Consider the following 23219-nt stretch of genomic DNA (forward strand, 5'->3'; position numbering starts at 1 on the left):
TTAATTTTTAAAATTGTTTTTAATATTTTGTTTATATTTTAAATATTTAAATTTTTTTCAATTAAACATTTTTTTAAAAGTTTTAATATATTATAAATTTTTTTTAATGTTAAACACTTTTACATGCATTTTTTTAACTTTCAAAATAAATTTCTTTTATTTAAACATTTTTTTTTAACATTATTTTTATATTTAAAATATTTTATTTTAATTTTTTTTTTAATATTATATATGTTGGTATAATTAAATTAAATTTCAAATATTTTTTAAATATATAATTTTTTTTATTTAAATTTTTTTTTATATATTTTTTTTTAATTTTTTTAATTTTTTTTACTATTTTTTTTATATTTAAATAATTTAACTATTTTTTTAACTTCTTTGAATTTTTTTAATTTTTAAAATTGATTTTATTGCTTTGTTTATGGTTTACATATTTTTTTAAATATTTTTTTTACCTAAATTTTATTTTTTTTTTATTTTTGAAATTGTTTTTGATATTTTGTTTATATTTTACATATTTAAAATCTTTTTTAATATTATTTTTATATTTAAAATATTTTATTTTAATTTTTTTAACACCTTCTTTATATTTTAAATATTTTTTATATAATTTTTTTAATTTTAAATTTTTTTTATATATTTTTTTTAATTTTTAAAATTTTTTTTAATATTGCTTTTATATTTAAATAATTTTTTAACTTCTTTTATTCTTTTTAATTTGTAAAATTGATTTTATTATTTTGTTTATATTTTACATATTTTTTTTAATATTTTTTTATTTAAATTTTTTTTTTAATTTTTTCGTATGTATATTTTAATTTTTTTTTATTTAAAATTTTTTTTTATATAAAATATAATTTTTTTTAATATTTAAAATTTATTCGAATATTATTTTTATATTTAAAATATTTTTCTTAACATTTTTTTTTACTTTTTTTAATTTTAAAATTTTTTTAATATATATATAATATATTTTTTTCATTTTTTTTTTTTTTTTTGAGTTGGTTGTACAATCTGCGTATACTCTTTCCAGCTCATGGTACAATCGCTTACCAAACATTTAAATTTTCATGCAACCGTTGGACCAACATGGAAATCGGCTATACAATCATACTATTCCATACTATCCAACATGCCCATATTGATACCTCGGTTGGGGCGTGTATACTTTGAATAAAAATTTGTGGGCATCAATTTAATTTCTTATTTTTCGTTAGGGTAAGAGGCTTAAGTTTTCTTAATTAGTCCCTTGATTCTAAACACTAGTGCCAAACGTTTGTGGAACCTCGTTTCACTGTGCAACATTCCTAGATGAGTACAAAAACAACAGTCGTACATACAAACATATATACATGTGAGCATGGAGCACATAAACTACCATGTCTTTTTATATTTGTACATAAATATGTGTGCCACATATGATTAGCAGCTGTCAGCGTCACTAGCCGTACAACATCTAACTGGCGGCTCCCACATAAAGTGGCATACATGCGTATGTGGGTGTATATTTGCAATTGCAATGTATGTATAAGTGTTGGTTAGATAGGTAAACACAAGTAAATAACACACATACAAATGCACAATGCAATAAAATCTAAACGAGTCCCTATAAGACACTTAGAGCACTTACGACGCTGCGGGCTTTGCGATGACAACAATGAACAGTTCTTTAGGCAACAGTAATTACATTGTAAGCAGACAATTTATTAGTTGCCTTGCCCTTTTGTAGCAAAGCAATGTAGATGCAATTTTCACCTATGTATAAGGCAAGAGAAAGTACTTAGCTTTTTCCCGACACTCGAATAAAAATGAGTACTTTGTTAAGCACTTTTGTAATGAATGCTAACGATAATACAAGTATAGTCACTTACTCATTTGACATTCAGCTGTCTTGCAGGGTTGGAAGGTATTTATTATGCACAACAATCGGTGGCGGCTGCTACATGCATACACACGCACATATATGGTGTGTGGCTGCGACTGTGACTGACTGCCTAATATGCGCATACATACGTATGGCTGGCTGTAGCCCTATATGTAGCCCGTATGAATATACGGCCATGCATGCAAAAGGCATAAATGCAAATACACATACATGCACGTACGAATATATGTATATTTGCATGTATGTAATACTCGTATATAGGTAAAGATTGGTTCAACGAACTCGCGTGTTCATTCATAAATTTTTTTTACTTCATTCCATAATTTGCCATTCAACGAATCTACATACATACGTACAAATACAATGTGCACATATAAACAAGTGCACTTCCCACTTTTTCATTTCCACAATATGTATGTAAGCATGTAAGCGGGTAAGCACGGATGTATGATATTTACATTAGGATGGCCAAATCAAAAATTGCCTTTTCTTAATGCTACTCCGGCGGCCGCCGTACCCGAATGGGTCGGGGTGTGATTACCATTTGGATTACTTGTAGGCTCGATTATGTGATTATGTGTGATTACTTTGTAGGTTCGAAACTCCGTGAAACACCAAAATGATAGAAGACGTTTTTTCTAATAGCGGTCGAGTCTCGGCAGGGTATGGAAAACCTCCCGAGTGTGGTTCTGCCATGAAAAAGCTCCTCATAAAAATATTTGCCATTCGGAGTCAGCTTAAAATTGTAGGCCTCTCCATTCTTGGAAAAACATCAAGACTTACGCTACAAATAAGAGAAGGAGCTCGCCCTAAAACCTGAAAATGGGGTAAGCGCCAATTATATATATATATATGTACGGCCTATTTTTTGTTTATTTTTTAAATTTTTATTTAGCCATGAGCGCTCTGACAAAAATTCACTTTTCCGTACATTTGGAATAAAATATTTACAAATCGATTTTATTTCGGCTGTCTGCGAGTTCGTTTCAATTTTGGTACCTAAACTAATATTCCACTGCAGGTTTCCAGCATTACTATCTATAATTCAAGAAAACGGCAACTAAACTTTGCAACCCGAAAGTGTTTGCTTTCCAATATGAATTCGTTTACTTTTATCAAATATATAGTCTTGTTCACTTGATTACAGACAATAAAATGGTCATTAAAGTATGATGAAACCAATATTTTTAGTGATAATTAATACAAAATTTTAGGTACATGTAAAGGCCAATATGTTAAAGAATAAGTTGATAGCTTGTTTACTTTTTGAGTTATATTCACTTATTTCGAGAAAAACGCGATTACAGTTTTTGCCCTTACTCATCTTTCGCTTGACGCTCATCGCTTCACTGACTTTATAGGGACTTTTTACACTTCCTATTAAGCTTAAAACATTGGAAAAATACTCTTTAGATTTTAAGTGAATTTTTAAAGCCAAAAAAATGGAAAATTTGAAAGTGCTGGAGGTGCTGGAGGAGCTGCCCCCTCAAGTGGCAATTTAGACGAACTCGCACTCAGCCTTTTCTCTTTTAATTTTCCTTCACAAATGTCCACAAAATATTACACTTTGCCTTATAAAAAAAAAAACTAACTATTTCTTTTAGTGACGCTGAAAAAATAGCCCATAATTGAAAAAAATAAAAATTCAGTAAATTATAATATAAAATCCTAAATCACAAAATATTCAGGCTATATCCAAAGCTTACTCTAAGCCTCAATCTTCTTATTGGCAAAGACTTTTAATCTGCACACCTGCGCCTTATTTGCTAAACATGCGGAACAGCGCCCTCTAAACCACACACTCTGCGGTACACTAATCACCCACCGTGGGCGGTTAACAAAAAATTCTTTATCAACGACCTAGCTAATTTACGGAAAGCTAATACTCAAAACGCCGTTTACAGGGCCAAGTTCTCCGAATCTATCGCAGTCTATAAATTTAACGGGTGGCAATTGGTTTTTACCGACGGGTCAAAAGGATCCCACACATCAGAAGTCATCCTACCCAGCGACATATACCGACTTATTCATGAACAGAGGCAAACTAAGTTAGTTCGTGAATGGTCGTATTATAAACACCATTACGTAGAAAACCTGCCTATCTATCATCGGTACCCACCAACCACATTACCCCATACACACGTATTGGGCACACCGTAATTACTAGCGTACACCTATTACAGGGTAATACATCCAGCACCAGCCTCTTCTGTCAATGTACAGTCAGTGTGCATCATCTACTGGTATCCCGACCAGAACTTGCTTCTCAAAGGCATCACCACTTCAGCAACACAGAATCTCTGCTGCTAGCGCTGCGTTTGCTTGAGTTTACTTTTAATTTTATTATCATGTAAGTTTTTAAAAATAAAAATAAAATAAAATATTTTCCCTAGCATTTTTTGGCGACAAAGCGAAATATTAAGTTTAGCCGACTCGTTTTTTGAACATATGTAGAAAAGACGTAGAAGGAGTAGCAGCTAGAAAAAACTATTTTTCTTTTGTCCATCCTAATGTGCATGGTGCACACATACATGCGTGCATGTACATATATACTTATTTATGCATTTATGTGCTGGCTTATTATTCGAAAAAGCGTAAAGTAGTCGCAAATTCTGTTGAAGGCATCTATACACTTTTCTCTAGCTGTCGTTGCTTTTATTTAGCGCATGAGTGTGTAGGTATATGTAGTCGTGTCGTATATATATACACATATGTATGTATATACAATTTTCTATTGCCTCAATTACTTTTAACTGCTTTCACTGACATCATCTATGGACAATGTGTGAGTAAGCATTTCATTTACCATTCACACATAATATTTAGTTGAACTACTTATTTAGCAGCTGACGGCGCAAACGGACAGCTGACACAAGCGCATATTCACACATGAATGCACACATACATGCATACACAAGTTCGGATGCACGCTATGCACAATCAACGCACGGTGGCAACTTGGCGTCATTGTAAACTAGTAGAACCCACCTGCCAGGAGGCTAATTGCCTAAACCGACACCAGATCAAATGCATCCGACGCCTTTACTGGTGGTCTCGTCTTCAAGTTTTGAAGTTTTCCAAAAGTGTAATCATAACAAACAGCAGGAAAATTTTGATCATAGCGAATCCTTTGATCTGTGAAAAGTGTGCATTAATTACATGAAACTAAAGTAGCGCTCCCGCTATGCTTTGTTATAGGAAAATAATGTAGACATTATCAGCGCTGAGCTAAAGAGCAAAGCAAAGGATCGAAATATATTCTCCCATCAGGTGGTATTTGAATAGATGTATGGTCGAGCTTTGTTATTATACCGAAGCAAAAAAAAATGCATAGATTTATTTTATCTTTACTTGACGGTATTTTGTTTTTCTTTTTTTGTTTTTTTTTTTTATTTTTATCGTCAGCAGAAATCTATGAACTTTGGTTTGAGTAACGAGTTCGCCCACATCACTTGATGAAGGCTGAGGTATCAGCTAACTTTTTTAAAGGCAGGTATGTACATAGTATTATTTTGCCACCTACTGCTGCTGCGCGCCTAAAAAGCTACTTCGCGCAGAAACTTAGTCTCGTATATCCGTGATATGAAATGAATCGCCTAAGGCTTGACCAATATAGCATCTTTAGCTTGTTTGAGAAGCATAAATAAGACAAGTGTTTTGCGTGTCGGGCGATTTTCCTCTATTGAACAATTTATTTTTAAAGAAGTTGCATCAAATTTTGTGTAAACAATGGAATTAAGTGCTCAAAACCACTTGAAATGTTGACAGTGGCATGCATTGAGAGTACTTTGAGTCAAAAAAAATTTTATAAGTAAAATAGTAAATACAAGCTTTTCACAGAAGGTCGAGAAGAAATGAATTCACATCAACAACCGTTGAAAATATTGAGTAAGTGAAGAAAATTATTATGGAGAAACGTCGAATCACAATTAGCGAAGTTGCTGAGGATGTTAGCATATCGGAAATTTTGGGCATGAAGCGTGTGACAGCGAAATTCGTTCCAAAATTGCTGAATTTTGATCAAAAATAAAGTCGCATGAGCATCGCTCAGGAATTGTGATGATCCAGATTTGCTTAGAAGAGTCATAACTGATGACGAATCATGGGTATACTCGTATGGTTATGACATCGAAACCAAAGCCCAATCGTTCTAATGGAAGAGTTCGGGAGCGCAAAAAGACCAAATAAAGCACGCCAAGTTCGATCAAATGTCAAAGTTTTGCTCATTGTTTTCTTCGCTTACCATGGCGTAGTGCATCAGAAATTCTTAGCACAAGGTCGTACGGTAAATAAGGAGTATTATCTTATGCGTCGTTTGCGTGAAGAAATACAAAAAACAAATGCCAGAAATTGTAGAAAAAAATGCATGGCTTTTGCACTCACTCATCTTTGCTTGTGAGAGATTCTTTGATCAAAAACTCACCAGATTTGGGCCGCTGCGATTTTTTTCTGTAAATTATTAAATGAGTCAAAAATGAAAACGTATTACGTATTAACGTCGTTTCATTTCATTAGAGACAAAGAAGACTGACTGACTTTTGTCAGAACCTCGGCGTTTGTTGAGTTGTGCAGTGTAGTTAGACGATAGCATGGCAGTTAAAATTACCATTGCATTGGTTTTTGTGTCTTCCATATTTTTAGTATCTTCCATTTCGTCATCTAAGTGGAAAAGTCGAGGACAAGCTGTACATAGAATTTTTGCTCTGCATTATCAGTAGAACACTTCAGCCATCGAAACAAAGTACAGAAAAAAAATTTAACTAGCCTTACATTCAAGGTGGCGCAAAATGAATCATTCAATTTTGTTTTTCAACAACTTTTTGCGTAATAAGAAAAACAGTATATTTAAAGGGGAACACCACACAAATTAAGTGATGTTCATGATTTTTTTTTTATAAGTAGGGATGATTATTTGAGGATCGGACAAGTTATAATTTATTTAACATATATTCAACTATACTGGCAAAAAATTTTATTAAAAAAGTATTAAAATACTAAAGTATTAAATTCCAATTGTTATTTATATTAATGCAATGAAGTCATAAAAAACTGATGCACGCTGGTGGCCACGATACAGCGGTGAAAAATCATCTGAAAGCTAAAAACCAAAAAAATTCTCAATCTATACATCAATGGCTATCGTCGTACGTGGCGGTGTTTTTTATTTTATTTATTATTATTTTTTTTTTTTTTTTTTTTTTGAGAAAATGGTGCAGGTTTTTTGTTTTCGAAAGGCTTGAAAAAATATTAATTTTTGGAATTTTAAAAAACGGCTATGTACGACTGTAAAATACGTGTAGCAAAAAAAAAACGAAAATAAAAAAATAAAAAAAAAAATATAATAAAATAAAAAAAAAATTAAAAAAACATTAAAATCGCTGCAAAAGTCTTCGAGAAATCGAGGCCACCGTGTTCAGAAAAGTCGTTTTGAGAAAAACGCGTCTAAAGTTTTCATTGGCCGTTGGAGCTCACTACCTGCACTTATTGTATTAGGTACAAAACTTCGTCAATTTTCAAGATTTTAAAGTAAAACTTTTTTTACATATTTTTGAATATATCTCATTTCAGAAAATGCAAAAACAAAAAAAAATCGATCTTTTTGAAAAATCATAGTGGTGTTCCACCTTAAGGGATCAAAATCTTTATTTTGACTTTTGCGCGCTCCATTGCTTGTCTGATTGTTGTTACTGCAGCTGTCTAGTTCACAACTATCAAACTACGTACGGATAAAAAATGGGGTCTCCAACCAAAACTATCCAATTGGTCCTATACAACCATTGTAAGGCCAATATTAACATATGCGGCACTAGTTTGGTGGCCTGCAACAGAAAAGAAATACAACAAAACTAAGCTGAACAAGATATAAAGAACAGCATGTATCTTAACTACAGGAGCGCTTAGCACCCGTCCTACTGAAGCGCTCAATGTATTCACTCATCTGCTAAACATTAGGAAGCTGGACAACAAGGTCGTACGGTCACAGTAAGATCCTCCTACAGGGACCCTCGCTGCTCAAAAACAGATCAGACTACACAGCCCCCGACCTTAACTTCAAGAAAAGCTTTACGGTACGTTTTCCACCGAGAGCCGAGTGGAGCAAAGGGAAGGTGGTTGGAAGATACGATATCGAAATCTATACAGATGGTTCTAAGATGAACTGTGGTGTGGGAGCTGGCTTGCATTCGGAACCGCTCAATCTATCTCAGTCAATTCGTCTTCCTGACTATGCCAGCGTGTTCCAGGCAGAACTGTTAGCGATCATAGAAGCATGCAAATCACTAAAGCTCTACAAAGAAGTTGGTGCAAGAGTAGCTATCTTCTCAGACAGTCAAGCAGCTATAAAGGCCTTAGACTCCAACTCCATTTCATCCAGACTAGTCTTACAGTGTAGAGAGGAGCTGGAATTGCTTAGCCATTGGCTGGAAATCACTCTGATATGGGACGAATGATCTGTTAGGATGCTCTCGGCCAAACATCTCACGCATCACTGCAACCCTTACAGGCCATTGGAAAGTAGGGGATCATGCACCTAGACTCAATCTATCCTTCAATCCTATCTGCAGGAGCTGTCAAGCGGAAGGAGCGAGGAACAGTCTTTTCCATACTCATGTGAATGTCCAGGGCTAGCTAGGGCACGACTCCGCTCCTTTGGTAAGCCTTTCCTGCAGCAAATTATTGAGATCTCAGACATCGAGATAAAGAATTTGCTGCTATCTTGGACCTAACTAAATGGATTTGACTTAGAACAACAAAAAAGCACATCATTATGCGAGGATGCTGGTAGTAAAACGGGCCTGGTGACTAATTAGTATCATTTCAGTGGAAATACTCAACCACTTCAACAACAACAACAACGTTCCTACATAACCGGAACGACCCAGATTTACATATATCCGGCCAAGGACTGTCACTTCAGCTGCATTCCTCGTATATGCTGCACAACAACAATAAAACACCATTGGTACGACGTCATTTACAAAAATTATAAAACTTCCGACATGATGCTTAATTTTGCGCCACCTTGTTTAAGCTCCACTTCAAAAGTATTTTTCGAATAACTCGCATATTTAATTGAACGCAAAGTTTCCACTCCATATCATTGATGACGCCAATAAGCAAACTGCTCATGCACTTAGTTAAGTGCATTTTAAATATATGCACTGGTATATATAAACAAACTGTTTGCAAGCAAATGTTGTAAAAAGCGAAAATTTTGCTCTTCTACAAACTTTTTTTATCTCTCACTCGTGTCCGCATTCTTGTAAGCAAATCAAACACAAACATAGTGTTCGTGTATGTTCGCTACATGCACGCATACATTCATCTGCATTCGCTCCTGGTACAATTTCTGCTGCTCTTCGCATGCAGCAGCTCTCTCATTGCATCCATTCAAAGAGAACCCAGCCTCATACAACGGTGGATGAACACTCCATATACTTGTAGATGTCAATACGTGCATACTTACATACCAGCTATTGACGTATTGTAAAAATTGTATGCATGCACATATGCACGTGTAAAACAAATTAAAAACAAAAACGCCAACAATAACAACAGTCATTTGCTTGCATGTGTAGGTGGCGCTTCGTAGCATTCAGTAGCTGCAGAGTACTTATTTTGTTTATATTGTGGGCGCTTTGCGGTTACTGCTGCACTTATAGAAAATGCCTTCATTCATAAAAATTAACACAGATGCACACTCATACAAATATTGTATACTACACATACGCACATACATATTATGTATGTGAATGTGTACATGAATCACAGGGAACAGCTACAGACAGCACAAAGACTATAAATGAATCCGGCAGCCTGCATTGTTAAAACTCATTAACTGAGTTCCATTCACCACAAGAGACTACGACGCTTCCCGGCCGTGCTCTGCGAACCTCAGCCGCTACCACTCCTCACTGTTCTTTGCTCAATATGTAGGTAGTTAGCTAATGCTGCTATTGTGGCGGCGCAACGAAGATCTAATCAAACGTTGCATTGTGTTGTTAGCGCCTGCGCTTCTAGTGGCACCTCCCATCGGTCGTTTTGTATAGCTGTGCTTTTCCAACGCGATGCTGGGTACTACTACTCCACAATATGTAAGTATACGAGTATGTATTTATGTGTTTTAGTAATCTCAAATCCGCAACGACTGCGCTTGACTGCACAGAGCGCACTTCAAAGGCAAAAAATACCGAATCAGAGTTGCATTTGTGTCATCTGCGACAATTGTCGCATTTAATTGCTGATGCATCTTGAAAGCATTTCCTGAATTGTTCAAACTATCACCATTGCGCCCATACGTTCAACGTTCATGCGCTTATCTACAGCACGGGCACATACATTTGTATGAGACGGTATGCAACCGTCTGCCGATAAAAAATGCAAATGAGAAAGAAAAAGCAGTGGTTCTCAAAGTGTTCGGCTTCGAGCCACAGCCGATGAATCGAAATTGTAATGATGTATTAGAGCAGAATGCTAGCCTGCTGGACTAAATGCTATCCCAAAACCGCTGCCTATTTATATCCAGTCAAATGGCAAGAAGGCATACAAGGTGCTTGCAAGCGTACTTTGTGAGAGGCTGAAACCTCTCGTCAACAAACTGATTGTGCCTTATCAGTGAGGTTTTAGACCTGGTAAATCTACCATCGACCAGATATTCCCATTACGCCAAGTACTGGAGACGACCCACCTAAGAGAAGTAGATCGACACCCACCACCTTTTCGTCGATTACAAAGCTGCGTTTGACAGCACGACAAGGGATCACCTGTATGTCGCCATGTCTGAATTTGGCATTCCCGCAAAGGTCATTTTGCTTTGCAGGATGACCCTAACAAACACCACTAGCGCAGTGAAAATTGGTAAAGATCTTTCAGAGCCATTTGAAATGAAGCGGATTTTCAGACAAGGCGATCCCTTATCATGCGATTTTTTCAATTTGATGATGGAGAAAATTATTCCCGCCACCAACTCTCATGCACTATTTTCTATAAAAGTGTTGTTGTTGTTGTAGCAGCATAAAGATTCCGCATACTTACGTACGGGGACTTCTGCTGGAGTCACAGTCCGGGTCGTTTCAGTAACATAGAACCGACTGTCGTGGAAAAGCTCTATAAAAGTGTTATTCTGCTCGCTGATGATATCGATATTGTTGTCATTAGTCAGCGGGCAGTCAGTGCAACTTTCTCCCGAGAGTAAACGAGTGCAAGTCAAAGTACCTGGTGTCAACAAGCAACAAGTCTACGCGTATTGGACAGCAGGTTGCGATTGACAATTACGAATTCGGCGTAGTCAAGGACTTTGTCTACCTAGGATCCAGCATTAGCACCAACAACAACGTCAGCTAAGAGATCCAGCAAAGAATAATAACTCTTGCCAACAGGTGGTACGTTGGAAAGACCAAGTCGACGACGACCTGACCGCCCTTGGTGTTTCTAACTGGCGTCAACGCGCGCAATGCAGAGGCGATTGGCGCAACATTTTGGTAGTGGCCAAGACCGGTCATCGGTTGTAGTTGCCAGCTAAGTAAATAAGTAAGGCAAGCAGGCACTTGGAAGCGCGACTCAATCAATCAGTCAAAACTGTGGTTCACGGTGGTCAAAGACGATGTTCTTGGAGCATGAGACGAGCATCAGTATAAGATATGTAGTAAGCAAATAAGACTTCATAGTAAATACTTATAAAGTGACTTGAGACTTCGTTGGCTGTGTCATGCCGTCTGAATGGAAACAAACGCGCCGTAACTGGAACTATTCGCTGCGGTACCAGCCGGTGGTAGCAAAAAGAATAGGACGGCCTCCTCTCTAAGTTGGTGTCTGACGCGTATTTGCGTCGAAGACCGACGAACTGCAATACTTGTAGCAAATCTGCGGCAACTAAGTAATTTCCAACTCTATAACTTTCTTTCGTGGGATCCGGGATACGGTACACTAGACAGGACTAGTTTACTGGGGCGGCACCCCTTGGCCGGGTGAAGAACCAGTTGCCATAACTGATTCATAGGCAAACTCGGTACATTAATGGCGCTGGGCAGAAGCAGTATTTTAATTTTATCTCCTCAAATGAATCTGTACTAATTACTGAGTTCTCGGCAGAGAACGTTCCCACGACAGCCGGTTCTACGTAACCGGAACGACCCGAAATTATATCCGGCCAAGGACTGTCACTTCAGCAGCATTCCTCGTATATGCACGGGCAATGTTTATGCTGCTACAACAACAACAACAACTGACTTCTCGGTACTACATATTTATACAAACAGATATACATATAATTTTTTTTTTTGTATATATCAACAGAAGAAAAAGCAAAAATTTTCGCATAGTTCACAGTATGCAAAGTTTGGAAATCTCTGGTGTAGAAGCCGATCATATGCACGAGTATGTGTGTATGTATACTTTAATTTATCTGTATGCTTGTGGTTGTTAGTCGAGGAAACTTGACGCGACAAACGTGCAAATGTCCCTCACGTCGTGCACACGTCGTCGTTCCTTAAAAAGCCATTCACGCCGTTAGGAAAAGTACCCAGCTCATTTGGCAATTCACGTATGAGTACGCACATCAACACACCCCCTCCGCCGCATCAATCAGCACCACTTGCCCACCTAAAAACAGCAGCAGACGGCGTGTGTAGCCGATTTTTGAATTCGTTTAATTTTGGCTCTTGTTTTAACGTGTTGACATTCCGCCCATTTTTCATGCGCATTTAGACGCTAAGAGTCGCGGTATAGGCAGTATCGACAGACAGCGGTGGTAGCAGCGGCGGCGGCTGTGAATCGCGTCAATGACGTTTGTCCTAATTTTTTGCGAATGGTCTGCCGTCGCGCCATGCCACAAACACAGCTACATATGTATGTATGTACGAGTACTCAGCAGTGCAGACGAATTAAATATGAAACATTTTTAGCCTTAAAATACAAGTCTGTAAAAACAGCATTGTTTTCGTGCGAAATATCCACCATAGCAAATGAGTGTTTATGCAAACAAAGGCACACAGAAATGAAGAATAAGAAACAACTATTTAATTGAATTTAAACAAGATGCTCTGCAGAGCTTTCGATTTCTTCATAGGTTTTTTGTATTTGCTAATAATCACTGTCCAAGATGAATTTAATTTCACATTTGTATATTTTGAGGAACAGTTGCTGCATTAGAATAACAACTACAAATGGCAATTACCACAGATAAACATAGAAGGATTCATTTATCAATAGTTCGTAGAGCGTCCGAGCAGTTGTTGTTGTTGTTGTTTTAGCAGTAACTTTGCCCTGTCAGTGTAGCGTAATCACCGGTCGTCTTCGTCTAGCTCATCTAAGCCCAGGAAACTAGCTGTTTCGACGGGTTGGGTCCAGAGGGAGAGGGGTGTTAGATAGGTGGGTTTAATGGGGCATGTGAAAAGGTTAGTGTCGTGCGGGGTGCCTTCACATGCTGGACATATGTTTAGTATGTCGGGGTCGATTCTGGATAAGTAGGAGTTTAACCTGCTACAGTATTCAGAATGTAATTGTGCCGAGGTTACGCGGGACTCTTGGGGAAGTTGCCGATAACGGCATTCGGGGGTCGGGAGCTTCAGAAGGCGGTGAGAGTCTCCCGATGAATGTCGTTTATGGTCTGTCTGTACACTGTCCGATCCAGTAGCTGTCTGTCTGTTTTGTCCAGGATCTCGTCCGCGTAGTTGAGCAAATGCCTCCTGATATGACTGGGAGGTGGCTCAGGCTCAAGCAGGTGTTTGCATGGATGAAGTCTGCGGGAACACCCTAGCAGAAACTGTTTACTGAGCAATTCGAGTTCGAACGAGGAAGTCATCGCCGAGGCGTATTTTGGAGAGTTCGACAAATTCTACTTTTTGGAGGGGTTAAAAAATGGCCGGGGCGTTGGAGGAAGTGTATCGTTTTAAAATCGGACTATTTTGAAAAATAAAAAAAATGGAATTGAAGAAATGGTGTCTTCATTTCTAACACGAGTATTTATTGAATCCCTCTCGTGACTGGACCTTAAACCAAAGCACGTAAGGCCATGCCAACGAGTGCATTTCTGCTCTGCTTAAGTTTCTCATGAAATCCTCCTAATAATGGCTGTATAAAACTGAGAACTCTCGCCACAAATTGCAGGAGAAGCCTGAGCATGGCTTGTCACACTAATTATTGCTAGAGCTCAAAATTTCTCCGTCAATCGTTCTTATTCATCTCTCTGTACATGCATTTAGCTGTTGAATTGTGATGTTGTACCTTCTTTAAGTCAGATATCTGTTTTCCCCACAATTTACAATGTATGACGACATCAACAACAAGCAACTTCATTCAGAAAGTAATTCAAACACACACACATGCACACCTACAAACGCCATGCATAACTGCCGCTATGTGCAGTTTGTGTGTATGCATGTGAAAGGGGACCAAATAAAGAGCATAAGTATTCCATTCATATTTTTTAAGTATTCATGTCGAGCGGAAGGCAAAAGCGAGCATTAATATAGACAATGCGTATATGCATATGTATGTATTTATGTGCATGCACATATATGTATGTGTGTGTTTGCGTATATGGCATGTAGTGAAAACTAAAAATACATTTAACACCGGAAGTAGTGGCACACTCACCCAGCAAGTACGAAAACAGCAGCGTGAAAAAACACACTGATCACGGCAATCGAGTGCCCGCAGGAGCATTGAACGCGTATATTGACCTAGAGTGTTGAAGCAGCAGCAGAGGGCGCGAGATAGCGGGGAGAGAATCAGCATGTGGGTATTTCCAGCCTATCAGCGCATAATTTCCAATGTTTGTTTTCATTTTCGATTATTTCTTCGTTTCATTTTTTTTCTTCTTTTTTGTTTTTTGTGTTGTTTTTTTGTTTTTTTTGGTGCAATTAGTTACTATTGGTGCTGTGTATGTGGGTGTGTGTGTGTGTGTGTGGTGATCCCATTCAAAAAACCCAGTATGTGACGAGACGAGCCGTTTGCATATGCAGATGCACACATACATATGTACGTATATGTGCCCAATGATGTTGGTATGGATGTCCGTGCATGTGCAACAACGCACTAAAAAAAATAAGAATAATAGAAATTATAGCAGACAAGTTACATGTGTTCATACATATATACTAAATTTAATCATAAATATATATGGCGCATGTTTGTATGTGCGTATGTATGTATATAAATATGTATGCATGTTTAAGTGGGCAAACTGTGAATGAATTCATTGAGTAACTCATAACCTAATATAGAGTGGCATACTCTTCGTGCCCGCTGTTACTCGCCGTTATTTATGTACATACCTATATATGTATGTGTACATGTACGCATGCACACATACAGTGGCCGACAGAAGTCTACATACACCCCTCCCTAGACACAATGGGGAAAACTCTGGAGAGAATTATTTGCGACAGGTTGTCGTCTTTCGCTGAAGACAAAGGTATTCTATCCACATACCAGTTTGGCTTCAGGAAATCCCGCTCAACAGTGGATGCTATCAAATGCGTAGTAGATTTAGCAACAGAAGCCATTGAAGGCAAGAGATGGCGCAGCGGGAAAAAAAGAATACTGCGCTGTGGTAACTCTGGACGACAAAAATGCTTTTAACACAGGTAGCTGGCAGCGTATACTCGAAACCCTCGCAAAATTGGGGTCGCCTAGATATATAATCAAAATAATTGAGAGCTATTTCAGGGACCGTAAACTGAGGTTTAGTAGTGACCAAGGCGTTGAGAAGTATATCGTATCAGCAGGGGTTCCTCAAGGATCAGTTCTGGGCCCACTGCTATGGAAGCTAATGTACGATGGTGTTCTAAGACTGGATATGCCCCCTAGACCTAAAGTTATTGGATTCGCGGATGACATCGCGGTGGTAATGGTAGCAAAACATATCCACGAAATTGAGAGGATAGCCAGCGAATCAGTAAGCAGGATCAAGACTTGGCTAAGGTCTATGAAGCTGGAATTAGCTGAGCATAAGACCGATGTAGTTCTAATAAGCAGCAGGAAGATAGTAGAAACTATAATCGTAAATGTTGGCTCTGTAACCATTAGTTCAAAACCCGCTTTAAAATACCTAGGAGTGATGGTTGTCAGCCGTTTAAATTTCAAAACGCACCTGGAATACGCCGTGAAGAAAGCATCGAGTGTGCAGTCCTGCCTGTCGCGAATCATGCCAAACAATGGCGGACCTAGCCACAGCAAAAGAATGCTATATAGCTAGGTAGTCAGCTCAGTTCTTTTGTATGCCGCACCGATCTGGGCTGATGCACTGAACTTAAAAAGCTTCACAAAAAAACTGACAGCCGTCTATCGGCTAAGCGCTTTGCGAACTATCTGCGACTTCCGTACAATTTCGGACGATGCTTCCTTCGTTATAGCAGGGCTAGTCTCCGTAGACATTTTGGCGAAAGAAATGCAGAGAGTCTATATAAGGCTATCTGAACACGACGGTAGTGCAAGTCGTAAAACTATTGCAGAAGAAGAAAGGCGTCGTTCGATCGCCCACTGGCAAGAGCGGTGGAGCAGTTCACCGAAAGGTAAATGGACGCATGGGCTAGTACCCATTCTTACGACGTGGTTAGAAAGGAAGCATGGGGAAACAAACTTCCACCTAACCCAATTTCTTTCAGGGCACGGAATATTCAGAAAATACCTCCATAGATTCGGTCATGACATTTCCCCAAACTGCCCAATCTGCACGGATAGGGAAGAAGACGCTAACCACGTCTTGTTCCAATGTCCACGCTATGCTCCCGAAACGTGTGGTATATTAAACGGAGAAAAATTATAGATTTTGTGCTAAAATCGAGCGATAACTGGAAGCGTATCTGCGCGCATGCAAAATATATCCACAATGATCTAAGACGCGCGGAGGTTCGTAGACGAAATAACTAGAAGCCTATGAGCTAACCAGCCCCGTGAGGTAATTCCTTCTTGGACAGTTCCGCGAGGAAAGCGGTAGATAGTGGAGAGGTGTTTAGTACGTAGGTGCAGCTGTGAGGCTACAAGTCGTGCATACTGCTATGCCGGTATAATAGTACTCATGAGAGTTCCCTCTTCACGGGCGTCATCCCGGAACAAAAAAAAAAACAAAAAAAAAACCCTTCCCTTTCGTTGTTTAAAAAGTACAAACATTTTGCTTAAAAATGTATTTATGCAATTTCATTTAAAATCTTTTTCTAATCGACTTAACTACAAGTAAAACTATTCCATTCTTTAGCTTAAAACAACACAGTTATGCTAAAAAATGTAAAAACAGCGTTGACAAAAGTGTACATACAGAACCGGTTTCCTAGCTTGTACTCTGATATCCTATGTTGTGATAACGGTAAAATACCGTTTGTCTATTGATATCCTTTCCTTATGTTTGTTGCTTTGCTAATATTGATTTTAGTTGCAACTTGAATGCTTAAGCAACTACAATGGTTCCTCGAAAAGAAATATCAGTTGACGTTAGAAATTTAGTTATTCAGCACAGGAAAGAAAAAAATCATATGGTGAAATTTCAAAAATCTTAAACTTAAGTCGTGCAACAGTCCAGACCATTAAAAATAAACTTAAAAAATAGTGATTCCACCGAAAATAAGCCGCGCAGTGGCCCGAGCAAAATATCTCACCGAGACGTCAGCTTGATTCTAAAAGAAGTGGACAAAAATCCAAAAGTTTGAAATTGACCGAGGATATAGCAAGCTCATCCCACAAGTGTCTTCATCCAAGAACAATTCAAAGAGCTCTGAACAAAAACGATTTTCATAGTAGAACACCACGAAAAAAGCCTCTTATTTCTGAAAAAAACCCGTAAACTTCGCCTGGAGTTCGCCAAAGCACACAGGGAAAAGGAGATGGATTTTTGGCAAAAAGTTTTGTTTACAGACGAGTTGAAGTTTAATATATTCGGTAGCGGTGGAAGAGCAAAAGTGTAGAGGAAAAAAAATACTGCACTGAGTCCGAAGAATTTGGTATCAACAGTTAGGAAGCATGGTGGCGGCAATGTAATGGTTTGGGGAGCTGTTGCTGCTTCTGGAGTTGGAAGATTAGTATTTATTCAAGGTAATATGGATCGTTATAAATACAAATCACTATAGGAAGTCAATCTGAAATCTTCGGTGGATGATTTGGAGCTTGGTCCAGGTTGATACTTTCAACAGAATGACGATCCAAAGCACACAGCACACATTGTGAAAGATTGGCTGCTTTACCATGCTCCAAGGCAATTAAATAATTACACCAACGCAAAGCTCAGATTTGAATATTATTGAACATGTCTGGGAAATTTTAGATCGAAAAATTGGAAAAAAATCCGATTTCAAGCGCTTCAGTACTCAAAGAACGACTAATAGAAGCTTGAAACAAAATAACTTCTGCAGAGTTAACAAATTTAGTCATCTCGACGGCTTCAAGCTGTAATTGATGCCAATGGTGGACCAACTAAATACTAAGACCAATAGTACTTAGAGTTAAGTGAAGTTTTTCACACTGGAGTAAGATATTTGTGTATTGTATGTAGACTTTTGTCAACGTTGGTTTTAGGTTTTTTTTTTGCTATAGCTTTGCTATTTTATTTTAATGTATGGATTTTTTGTTTTTTTGATTTTAAGTTTTTAATGATTAGAAAAAACTTTCAAATAAAACTGTGTAAACACATTTTTCAGTAAAGTTTTTGAACTTTCAATCCAGCGGAAATGGGGGTCCATGTAGACTTTTGTCGGTCACTGTAGATAAGGCCCTTATGTCGAAATTTGTTTCCTACTTTTTCTAAATATATTTTATATGGCACCTATGCCATATTTTCGATAAGTTTAACTGCCCAAGTTTGCATTTTTCCGCTCTCTTATTTCCTTTCGTTTTTATGTTGAATGCAAGTGAGAATGATTCACAGACAACGTAGTGGACATGTCATCGAATGGGTCAGGTCAGGGTCAGTTACTCATCTTCGTTTGATCTTTATATCCAAGAATGATAGAAACAAGATTGCGCCCATCAGAGAGTGCGTGACGTCTCATTAGCTGAGCTGAGCTGTGCAATGTTGCCAACCATTTGCTCTTCGCAATAAATTTAGTATCTGCGATACTCGCCATCAGCAACGTGCAAAGGTCCAAAAAGTTGCCATAGAATTTTTCTCTCAAACACTCCAACGGACACCTCATCGGATGTTGTCATCGTCTAAGCATCGTTGCGCCATACGTTAGGACGAAAATGATGAGAGCCTAATAAGGTATGAGTTTTGTTCGCCGAGTTTGCACTTGCCTACTTAGTGCAAAGTTGCACTTCTTGCAAAGAGAGATTCTCCGTTGAATTTCAAGGCTGACATTGTTATCGGTGTTAATGCCGATTCCTAGACAAAGAAAGTCTGTTACAACCCCGAAATTATGACTGTCAACAGGGACGTGGCAAATCTTTATGAGGAGCTTTTTCATGGCAGAAATACATTCGGAGGTTTGCCATTGCCTGCCGAGGGGCGAGCGCTATTAGAAAAATGTTTTTCTTAATTTTGGTGTTTCACCGAGATTCTAACCTACGTTCTCTCTGTGAATTCCGAATAGTAGTCACGCACCAAACCATTTGGCTGCGGCGGCCGTCAATTAGAATTGGCAAAATTTGATCCCCTTCTATACTTTCTCATACAGTGATATTTCCATTTGAACGTACCGTCCGTTATGTTATTTTGTCTCTTGTACGGAGCCGGAAAAATACATTTTTTTTGTATTTTTTTTATTTATTTCTTCTTGGCTCGCTCTCGCCCTCTCTCTCTTAGCTTCACAGTCTGTGGTGGACCATAGCCTCATCAACAGTCCTCCTCCAATTCAGTCTTTCTCTCTCTCTCTTGCCTCATTTCTCCAATTACGAACTTTCATTGCTTTTAAGTCTGCTTCGACGTTATCAAGCCGTTCTTGGTCGGCCTCTCTTTCTTCCTCCAGTTGGACGCAAAGTAAACACCCTTTTTTGGATTCTTTCGTTGGGCAATTAATCTAATCCGCTGCGCTTTAATAAAACGTATTACATTTTCACCTCCAATAAGGTTTTTAATTTCGTTGTTGTAGCGGTTGCGATACGTGCCGTTTTCAAGCCGAACCGTAGGACCGTAGATTTTTCTCATTATGGTTCCTGGCTCTGTTGGACGATTACTGCACTCGAAGATATGAACAAACTTAACATTTTCATGATAAATAGTAAATTTTCTACTGAACATTTCTCAAAGGATGTGGCATCGAACATCAAAACAAAACACTGCTAAAGAGAAACTCGCAATTGCAACATCCTGTATTTGCCTGATACAAAAGTTTGTTTCCATTTATTTGCTTTTGATTTAATTTACGAAACATACAAATTGTTAAAAAAATGAAATCTCCAACATCCGGCTAAAAAAAACAAAAATAGTGAAAACCATGATTTCTTAGGTGTCAGGCAATCAGACTTTATTAGGTCGCTGAATAGTCGCGCACCGCTTTATCAATTATAGCAGCGAAATATGAATTCATGAATGAATCAAACCACAAATCCGCATACGTTCGTATCACAAATATCTACGTATATAGTCCATAGTATATATGTGCATATGTACACCGAAATACATATTTACATGCGTGCAGTGGCGTAGAAATTAAGGGGATCGATTTGTCCGCACCCCATAGAAGACGAAGATGAATAATTTTATCAAAACAGTGCTGAGCTAAAATCGTAGCAACTTTTATTAAAATTAGTAAATGATGATGATGTGCCTCGAGATGTGGCAACAAAGTTACAAGGGCATTTCATAAATATTCAACTCACTGGCTCGCGAAGATGGATTTATTAAAAAAAACCGTGTGGGGGCCTCCCGAAAATTTTGTGTTCCCATTGCTCAGAAAATTCAAGATGCGGAAATTGAAATTTTGTAATAAAATCATATCAATTGTGTTCCTCATGCCCACCATCTTATAGTAACTGTAACCAGGAGCCGTTTACACTTCAAAAAGAACGTTAATAAAAAAAAAAAAATATGACAAAGAGGAAATTTCGGGGGCCAAAGAATTTAAAAGATTAAATCTTTCTCGATCAAATAAGATCTCCAGCTTCTGCAAGCTCGTGAAAATATGAAGCTATAAACGATCTTGATGAGTTGTTTCCGTTCGGGTATAAAAATAAAACTTTGAATGCACTCAGAACTGACGAAAAATACCCAAAATTTTATTGAATATTATCGCCCTTGAATTTGTTATAAGTTTACAATCCATCAACAGCTGTCGCTTGCCGGCAGCACTTGGGGCAAAGATAAGGAAATGTTGCTGTCGCCTTTCAAAGCGATAGGCCGACCGGTTCTAAACTATGCTGCGCCTGTCTGGTCGCCTAGAACCAGTGATTCCCAGTGGACGAAGCTTCAGACCTGCCAAAACACTGCATTACTGACCGCGACAGGATGTCTTATGATGTCACCGATACAACATCTACACGATGAGGCCCTTATGTTGCCTGTTAAGGAACATAACAAATTGCTCAATAAACAGTTTCTGCTAGGGTGTTACCGCAGGCCTCACCCATGCAGTCACCAGCTTGAGCCTGAGCCACCTCCCAGGCACATCAGGAGGCATTTCCTCAACTACGCGGACGCGATCTCAGACAAAACCAGAAGACAGCCACTGGATCGGACAGTGTACAGACAGGCCATAAACGACATTCATCGGGAGACCCACACCACCTTCTTAGGCTCCCGACCCCCGAATGCCGTTATCGGAGTCCAACCACCACCAATCGCAGATGAAGAGCTCCAACTTCCCCGAGATTCCCGCGTAACCTTGGCACAATTACATTCTGGATACTGTAGCAGGTTTAACTACTACTTATCCAGAATCGACCCCGACATACTGAACATATGTTCAGCATGTGAAGGCACCCCGCACGACACTAACCACCTTTTCACATGCCCCCCCTCTAAACCCACTTATCTAACACCCCTATGCCTTTGGTCCCAACCTGTCGAAACAGCTAGTTTCCGTTAGATGAGCTAGACGAAGACAACCGGTGACTACACTACACTGACAGGGCAAAGTTACTACTACAACAACAACAGCTACCTTTCGCATAGACTAGACGTTCCCACGACAGTTGGTTCAACGTAACCGGAACGATTTGGATTTATATCCGGCCAATGACTGTCACTCCAGCAACATTCCTCGTACATGCATGGAGAATGCTAATGCTGCTACAACAATAACAACAAGCTTTCGTTGTTAGTGAGTTCAGAATTTTACAAGATTAATTTGGATCAAAGATGGAGATGTTGATTAAAATTGTTGAGTTTTATGAAAAATTCTTTAATGGTGGACCTCCGAAAGCACTTTCTGAGTGGAAAATGTGAAACAATTTATCTGTTTACCGAGGGCCGCATTAAGTATTTAAATAAAAAGAAGAAGCAAAATAAAAGAAGTAATTCTTCTTCATCTTTTAATTACTAATAACATAGGCACCCGCCGCAGTCGAACTGGTTGGTGCGAGACTGCTATTAGCCTGCGGTAGACTGATTTCGCCCGCACCTCTATTGCGAGCTCCCCGTCTTGCAGGTTAGAGTGGAACTAGAATTGCTTGGTCATGGAAGAAGGTCATAGGAATGTAGAGAGTAATGAGATAGCAAATGAGCTGGCAGGAAAAGATTTGGCCCTAGACATAACAGAGGCGGTGATAGTTGCTACGATTGCTACATCCAGAGGTCGAATTACCTGTTAGGATGTTCCCACTCAAGCATTTCACGTATCACTACAACTCTAACAGATCACTGGAAGGTAGAGGATCATGCAGTCAAACGTAACCTTCCTTTCAATCCCATCTGCAGAAGCTGCCAGGCGAAGGGGGTGAGAGAAAGGCTTTTCCACTATTTATACGAATGTCCAGATCTAGCACAGATCCATGTCAAGACTAATTAGAGATGATCTCCGCCTTCCGTCGCTCAGTTGGTCGTCTCTAACGCTCAATTGGTCATCTCTAACAGATCACTGGAAGGTAGAGGATCATGCAGCCAGACGTAACCTTCCTTTCAATCCCATCTGCAGAAGCTGCCGGGCGAAGGGGGTGAGAGAAAGTCCTTTCCACTATTTAAACGAATATCTAGATCTAGCACAGATCCATGTCAAGACTAATTAGAGACGATCTCCACATGACAGCCTTCCGTCGCTCAACTGGTCATCTGTTGACAACGCGCTTGAAGAAAATTAGACTCGACAGATGCAAGCAGCTACTTTGGTGACATGCGGTCAAGGGCCATGAAAATATTATTTTCACAGATGAGAAAATTTTCACTGTTGAAGAATTTTTTTAATAAGCAAAACGACAAAATCTACGCTAAAACTTCTAAAGACGCAAAAAATGTTGGTTCACCATCCAG

At 38.6% G+C, this 23219-nt stretch overlaps 1 long non-coding RNA gene across 1 annotated transcript in view; it reads right to left on the reverse strand.

Moving 5' to 3' along the window:
- Positions 1 to 14798: 14798 nt before the first annotated feature.
- LOC129241516 (uncharacterized) overlaps positions 14799 to 23219 on the reverse strand; it is a 28037-nt gene continuing 19616 nt past the window's right edge. The window contains exon 3 of the long non-coding RNA XR_008582140.1: positions 14799 to 14923. This is a non-coding gene — a long non-coding RNA (uncharacterized LOC129241516). The remainder of the gene's footprint in view (positions 14924 to 23219) is intronic.

The sequence above is a fragment of the Anastrepha obliqua genome, chromosome 3 (assembly GCF_027943255.1).
Source record: "Anastrepha obliqua isolate idAnaObli1 chromosome 3, idAnaObli1_1.0, whole genome shotgun sequence".
Taxonomy (NCBI): domain Eukaryota; kingdom Metazoa; phylum Arthropoda; class Insecta; order Diptera; family Tephritidae; genus Anastrepha; species Anastrepha obliqua.